General features: G+C 42.5%; 1 long non-coding RNA gene across 1 annotated transcript; it reads right to left on the reverse strand.

Moving 5' to 3' along the window:
* Positions 1–5: 5 nt before the first annotated feature.
* On the reverse strand, positions 6–2,525 carry LOC112069096 (uncharacterized). The gene is made up of 3 exons (XR_011475276.1): positions 2,266–2,525; positions 208–291; positions 6–64 (listed from the first exon to the last, which is right to left on the reverse strand). It is a non-coding gene; the product is annotated as an uncharacterized lncRNA (long non-coding RNA).
* Between the last annotated feature and the right edge of the window lie 4,262 nt (positions 2,526–6,787).

The following is a 6,787-nucleotide window of genomic DNA, read 5'->3' on the forward strand; positions in this document are numbered from 1 at the left end:
TATTAAGGTGATTGTTGATGTAGTAGTTTGTGTTGATTTCACTGCTGTGTCTTTCTGCTCTTTCCTGTGGATACAATTAGGGCCACTCTCAGATGCATTCTCTTCATTTGATAAGACACTACAAGAGTGAATGTAGGCTAATGGGCTTTAACAACTCAGCAGGATGTATACATTATGACACAGATAGAACAGACTGTAGAAAAATACCTTAATGGTCAGGGATCTGAGGAAGCACAGTTGGCTGTATCCATGTACTGCATACTGGTTACTGGCTGGTCACTCCGACTCCCACTGATGAGGAAAACAATGTGAAGTTATCAAAACAGAGACAAAATAGCAAATAGCAAACACAAATCTACAGTTGAAGTTGGAATTTTACATACACTTAGGTTGGAGTCATTAAAACTCGTTTTACAACCACTCCACAAATTTCTTTTTAACAAACTATAGTTTTGGCAAGTTGGTTAGGACATCTACTTTGTGCACGACAAGTAATTTTTCCAACAATTGTTACATACAGATTATAACTCACTGCATCACAATTTCTGTGGGTCAGAGGTTTGACTGGTCCATTCGGACGAAACGTTCAAAAAGTTATATTACAAGTCGAAGAAACTTGTCAAACTAAGTATAGAATCAATCTTTAGGATGTTTTTATCATAAAAGTTCAATAATGTTCCAACCAGAGAATTCCATTGTCTGTAGAAATGCACTGGAACGAGAGCAACCTCTCAAGTGAAAGCGCATGACTGAGAACGAGGCTCAGTCATGAACGGTTGAGAACGGTTGACATCTAGTGGAAGCCTTAGGAAGTGAAAAATAACCCATATCCCACTGTGTATTCGATAGGGGTGAGTTCAAAAACTACAAACTCAGATTTCCCACTTCCTGTTTGGATTTTTTCTCAGGTTTTTGCCTGCCATATGAGTTCTGTTATACTCACAGACATCATTCAAACAGTTTTAGAAACGTCAGAGTGTTTTCTATTCAATACTAATAACAATATGCATATACAGTATTAGCATCTGGGACTGAGTAGGAGGCAGTTCACTCTGGGCACGCTATTCATCCAAAAGTGAAAATTCTGCCCCTATCCCAAACAAGTTGGGTGTGGCCAAGCCGCGAACAGGAATATTCCAAGTTCAGACAGAAGGGGGAGTCAGATCGCTATGATCGCAGGAACATAACTTTTGGTGTCTATTTTTAATTGTTGTGCTACTAGTGCTGCCTGTTGATTTTAAGTAGGCAGCTACAGTAGCTGAATGATGTTAACATCTTTGGGTTTTATTTCATTAAATGTATTTTATTTCATCTGGGTGCTTACGTCACCTACTAACACCTGGTACTACCCGTGGCCCCCGTTCTCCTCAGTCTGAGAAAACACTGAGAGATAAAGGTATGTGTTGCAGATTATTCCTTTGTGGAAGTCCATAACGTGAAATAAAACACCCCAAGGTTAATGCTGTAGATATTGTTATAAGGGAGTTTGAGACTATGGAAACATTTAACTTTCAGAGTTTTATTGTTGTTATTAATATAGTTTACAGAGATCTAAAAAGTATTGCTGTTGCTAGCTAGCATGCCTTTCTGTGATGCAAACGGTTAGCTGAACTGCCGACTGATGTAGCGTTGCATTATGAGAGATGTAGTTTTAGCCCTCTAAGGTCTGAATGGGATAAAGGCGATTCACGTTGTAGCTTGTTTGTATTACAGTGTTTTTGTACATGAGTTGTTGTATTTAATACTGTCAACACTGAAAGCACCTAGCAATGTATTGGGGATGTGAGACAGGATATGTGTTTTACCTTTCTTCATGCTCCTGTATAGAACAACTTGTCAGATGGTGCATTGGAGACTGATGTGTTCCTGTCCTGTCTTTTCACAATACAATTGCAGATCGACGTAAAAGCCAAAAAGACAGCCGTGGTGTCGCTCTTCATTTCTTGGTTCTTCTGTGGTACATATAAAGACCGCTACATACATACACAGACGATTTAATCTTTTCACCACCGGGAATGGTAAAGGTCGAAACCAATCTGTTAAAATCAATAAATGACAAACTGGGCATACTTAACACTAGTCAGTTGAAGGCAAACCTCGAGATGAGTGACGAAAAAGCTGTGACATTGGAGAAAGACACAAGCAAGCTAAAAGGGCCAGTCAATAGATTGAAACCGAAGTTAATTAACTTAAAAAGGAGAACATTGTTCTGAGAGAAGCCTTACTTGACATACAGACTAGATCCAGAGAGAATCTGGTACTTACAGGTATCCAAGAGAAAGAAGGAGAAGTTCCTGAATGTGTAGTTAGAGAATTCCTCCTTACAGCGCTTCAGATCCCACGCAAAGCTATCTACAAAATCCAATCGAACGTGTACATCGCTTCAGACAGAGAGGGCAGAGGTATGAACGCCTAATCGTTGCCAAATTTGCTTTCTTTAAAGATAAAATAATGGTTAAAAGCCTGGGTAAAATACTTTCCGGCACGAAAATATGCATGAATGACCAGTTGCCGAAGGAAATTGCAGAACGGCGCAAAGTTCTGTATCCAATTTTCAAGAAAAATAGATTGAAAGGGAAACGCGTAGCTCTCGGTGGTCGATAAACGGTATATTGATATACATATTTTCTATCTATCTTCAAATATAACTAATTGGAACACAAAAGCACGAATTCAACATGGTGGAGATAAAAAACACAGTAAACAGAAGGCACAGTATGTGTGGATGGTGTGGTGGTGTTTTTTGGTTTTTGGGAAAGTGGCATTGAGTGAGAAAGGAAATGGTTGCAATATCCCAGAAACAATGTATGTCTGTGAGTAGGGGTTGTGAGAAAGCTTTCAATGTTGTGCAGATGAGGGATATACATTTTATAATGAATTATACATCTAATTTATTTATTTATTGTCCTATCATGGTGGAACTACATTTTTAAAATTAATTATACATCTCATTTATTTATGGTCTTATATTGATGGAAGGGTTCACAGCCCTATACCCTAGACGCCCACCTGAACGACCCAGATACTAAGGAGAAGTCCCTATCTGTTTATGGGCCTACTGTAAGTAGCCTATGCGCAGCCAAATCAGAAAGATTAATGCGGTCAGAGACCTACTAAAGCAGCACGCCCCCTCAAGATTCTGAGCCTGCCTGGCAGGGTTGGTCCTGCAAATCCAAAGCCCCCTGATGGGAGAGCATAATCACAAGGAAATTCTCAAAGCTGCTAATGAGAACCTTGACAACCTTATACCTAGCCGGTGGGGTGCCCCCCCCCACACTGGCTGCAGTAACCTATGGGAGGGGGTCACACTCAGACATTCAGAGAGGGATCATATTATTGTGGCCATGGTGGCACAAAATCAAAGGTCTGACTGCACGGAGATGCTTGGTTATATGGTCACTACGGGGGACCATGTTTTGGGTGTTTCAGGGAAAGGGGGTATATCTGACCTCCATCATCTAGGACGTAACAATGGTTAATCAAATCTCCACATTCTGCCCTTTTTTTGCTCAGTTTTGCATGCCTTCTCATACAGTAGCAACTGTTATGCATTCGAAAATCAAGACCTTTCTTGAGTTGGACTCTGGGATGGTGCAACTGTTGAGAACCTGAGTCTACGGTTGTTGTGGGGGAAATGAGTGTGTGTGTGTGTGTGTGGTGTGTGTGTGTGTGTGTGTGTGTGGTGTGTGTGTGTGTGTGGTGTGTGGTGTTGTGTGTGTGTGTGTGTGTGTGTGTGTACAATCATGGCCCAAGATTTGAGAATGACACAAATATTAATTTCCACAAAGTTTGCTGCTTCAGTGTCTTTAGATATTTTTGTCAGATGTTACATGGAATACTGAAGTATAATTACAAGCATTTCATAAGTGACAAAGGCTTTTATTGACATACATGAAGTTGATGAAAAGAGTCAATATTTGCAGTGTTGACCCTTCTTTTCAAGACCTCTACAATCTGCCCTGGCATGCTGTCAATTAACTTCTGGGCCACATACTGACTGATGGCAGCCCATTCTTGCATAATCAATGCTTGGAGTTTGTCAGAATTTGTGGTTTTTGTTTGTCCACTCGCTCTTGAAGATTGACCACAAGTTCTCAATGGAATTAAGGTCTGGGGAGTTTCCTGGCCATGGACCCAAAATATTGAGTTTTGTCCCCGGGCCACTTAGTTATCACTTTTGCCTTATGGCAAGGTGCTCCCTCATGCTGGAAAAAGGCATTGTTCGTCACCAAACTGTTCCTGGATGTTGGGAGAAGTTGCTTCTCGGAGGATGTGTGTTACCATTCTTTATTCATGGCTGTGTTCTTAGGCAAAATTGTGAGTAAGCCCACTCCCTTGGCTGAGAAGCAACCCACACATGAATGGTCTCAGGATGCTTTACTGTTGGCATGACACAAGACTGATGGTAGCGCTCACCTGTCTTCCCAGACAAGCTTTTTTCCGGGATGCCCCAAACAATCAGAAAGGGGATTCGTCAGAGAAAATGACTTTACCCCAGTCCTCAGCAGTCCGATCCCTGTACCTTTTGCAGAATATCAGGCTGTCCCTGATGTTTTTCCTGGAGAGAAGTGGCTTCTTTGCTGCTCTTCTTGACACCAGGCCATCCTCCAAAAGTCTTCGCCTCACTGTGGCGTGCGGGACAGCGGGGCTGTCGCTGGGCAATATGGACTTTCAGCTCCCTCCAGAGATTTCTATTGGGTTCAGGTCTGGAGACTGGCTAGGCCACTCCAGGACCTTGAGATGCTTCTTACAGAGCCACTCCTTAGTTGCCCTGGCTGTGTGTTTCGGGTCGTTTTAAGCTGGAAGACCCATCCACGACCCATCTTCAATGCTCTTACTGAGGGAAGGAGGTTGTTGGCCAAGATCTCGCGATAATGCGCCCATCCATCCTCCCCTCAATACGTGCAGTCGTCCTGTCCCCTTTGCAGAAAAGCATCCCCAAAGAATGATGTTTCCACCTCCATGCTTCACGGTTGGGATGGTGTTCTTGGGTTGTACTCATCCTTCTTCTTCCTCCAAACACGGCGAGTGGAGTTTAGACCAAAAAGCTCTATTTTTGTCTCATCAGACCACATGACCTTCTCCCATTCCTCCTCTGGATCATCCAGATGTCATTGGCAAACTTCAGACGGGCCTGGACATGTGCTGGCTTGAGCAGGGGGACCTTGCGTGCGCTGCAGGATTTTAATCCATGACGGCGTAGTATGTTACTAATAGTTTTCTTTGAGACTGTGGTCCCAGCTCTCTTCAGGTCATTGACCAGGTCCTGCCGTGTAGTTCTGGGCTGATCCCTCACCTTCCTCATTGCATTGATGCCCCACGAGGTGAGATCTTGCATGGAGCCCCAGACCGAGGGTGATTGACCGTCATCTTGAACTTCTTCCATTTTCTAATAATTGCGCCAACAGTTGTTGCTTCTCACCAAGTTGCTTGCCTATTGTCCTGTAGCCCATCCCAGCCTTGTGCAGGTCTACAATTTCATCCCTGATGTCCTTACACAGCTCTCTGGTATTGGCCATTGTGGAGAGGTTGGTGTCTGTTTGATTGAGTGTGTTGACAGGTGTCTTTATACAGGTAACGAGTTCAAACAGGTGCAGTTAATACAGGTAATGAGTGGAGAACAGGAGGGCTTCTTAAAGAAAAACTAACAGGTCTGTGAGAGCCGGAATTCGTACTGGTTGGTAGGTGATCAAATACTTTTGTCATGCAATAAAATGCAAATTAATTACTTAAAAATCATACAATTGATTTTCTGGTATGTGTTTTACCTTTCTTCATGCTCCTGTATAGAACAACTTGTCAGATGGTGCATTGGAGACTGATGTGTTCCTGTCCTGTCTTTTCACAATACTATTGCAGGTATGGTTTTATTGTCTAAGAATTAAGATCATACATTGTTTGTATTAAGTACTGGTTATTATTTTATACTATACATTATGGCTTTATGTATGAATGTGATTGTGTGAGTCTGAGAAAACACTGACAGGCTGACACTGACAGGCTGAAAACACTGATAGGTTGCAAAATACATTTAGAAATCTATATTATTCAATTATTGCACCCACGCTGCTCGCGCGCGCCAACGAGCGTCTGCGTTGCCACGGGCTAAAATAGAAGTCAGTTCTATTTCTGACGCAGATCGCGCTGCAAGTCCTGCCTCTCCCATCTCCTATTTGGTTTATAGAAGCAGGTACCCACGTGCCATCTCCTCATTGGTTATACCCACGTGGGTGACTGAAAGACGAACGAGGCCAGTGGCGGTAATGCACCTAATTTATGAAAGTTGCCAATCGCAATATAAAGTCAAGAGAAGAAAAAGCCTGGAAGGAGGAGAGATGACTAGAAACGATTCGGTTGACCGTTTTATGTGTGGATTAATTGGTGGAGTAGAGGACCTTGTGCATTTCAGATAAAATAACATCTCAATGTTTATATCCCAGGACAAATTAGCTAGCAACAGCAAGCTAGCTAAATAGAACAAATTAGCTAGCAAGTGCAAGCTAGCTAGCTAAATTGCCATAAATGTTTCATGCTTTTCGAACTGTCCCCAAATTAATATCATTGGTTCAGAGTTTTGTTTTGATATTTTAACCTGCATGTCGTGATTGCGTTTGTGGGGGGAGACAAAATACATTTATGCACGATGGCGCACGCGCGCAGCCGGTTTGGGTTCCGTGTGAGAGAGAAAGAAAAACTTGTCAGATGGTGCATTGGAGACTGATGTGTTCCTGTCCTGTCTTTTCACAATACAATTGCAGATCGACGTAAAAGCCAAAAAGACAGCCGT

This window comes from Salvelinus sp. IW2-2015, unplaced genomic scaffold (genome assembly GCF_002910315.2).
Source record: "Salvelinus sp. IW2-2015 unplaced genomic scaffold, ASM291031v2 Un_scaffold907, whole genome shotgun sequence".
Lineage (NCBI taxonomy): Eukaryota > Metazoa > Chordata > Actinopteri > Salmoniformes > Salmonidae > Salvelinus > Salvelinus sp. IW2-2015.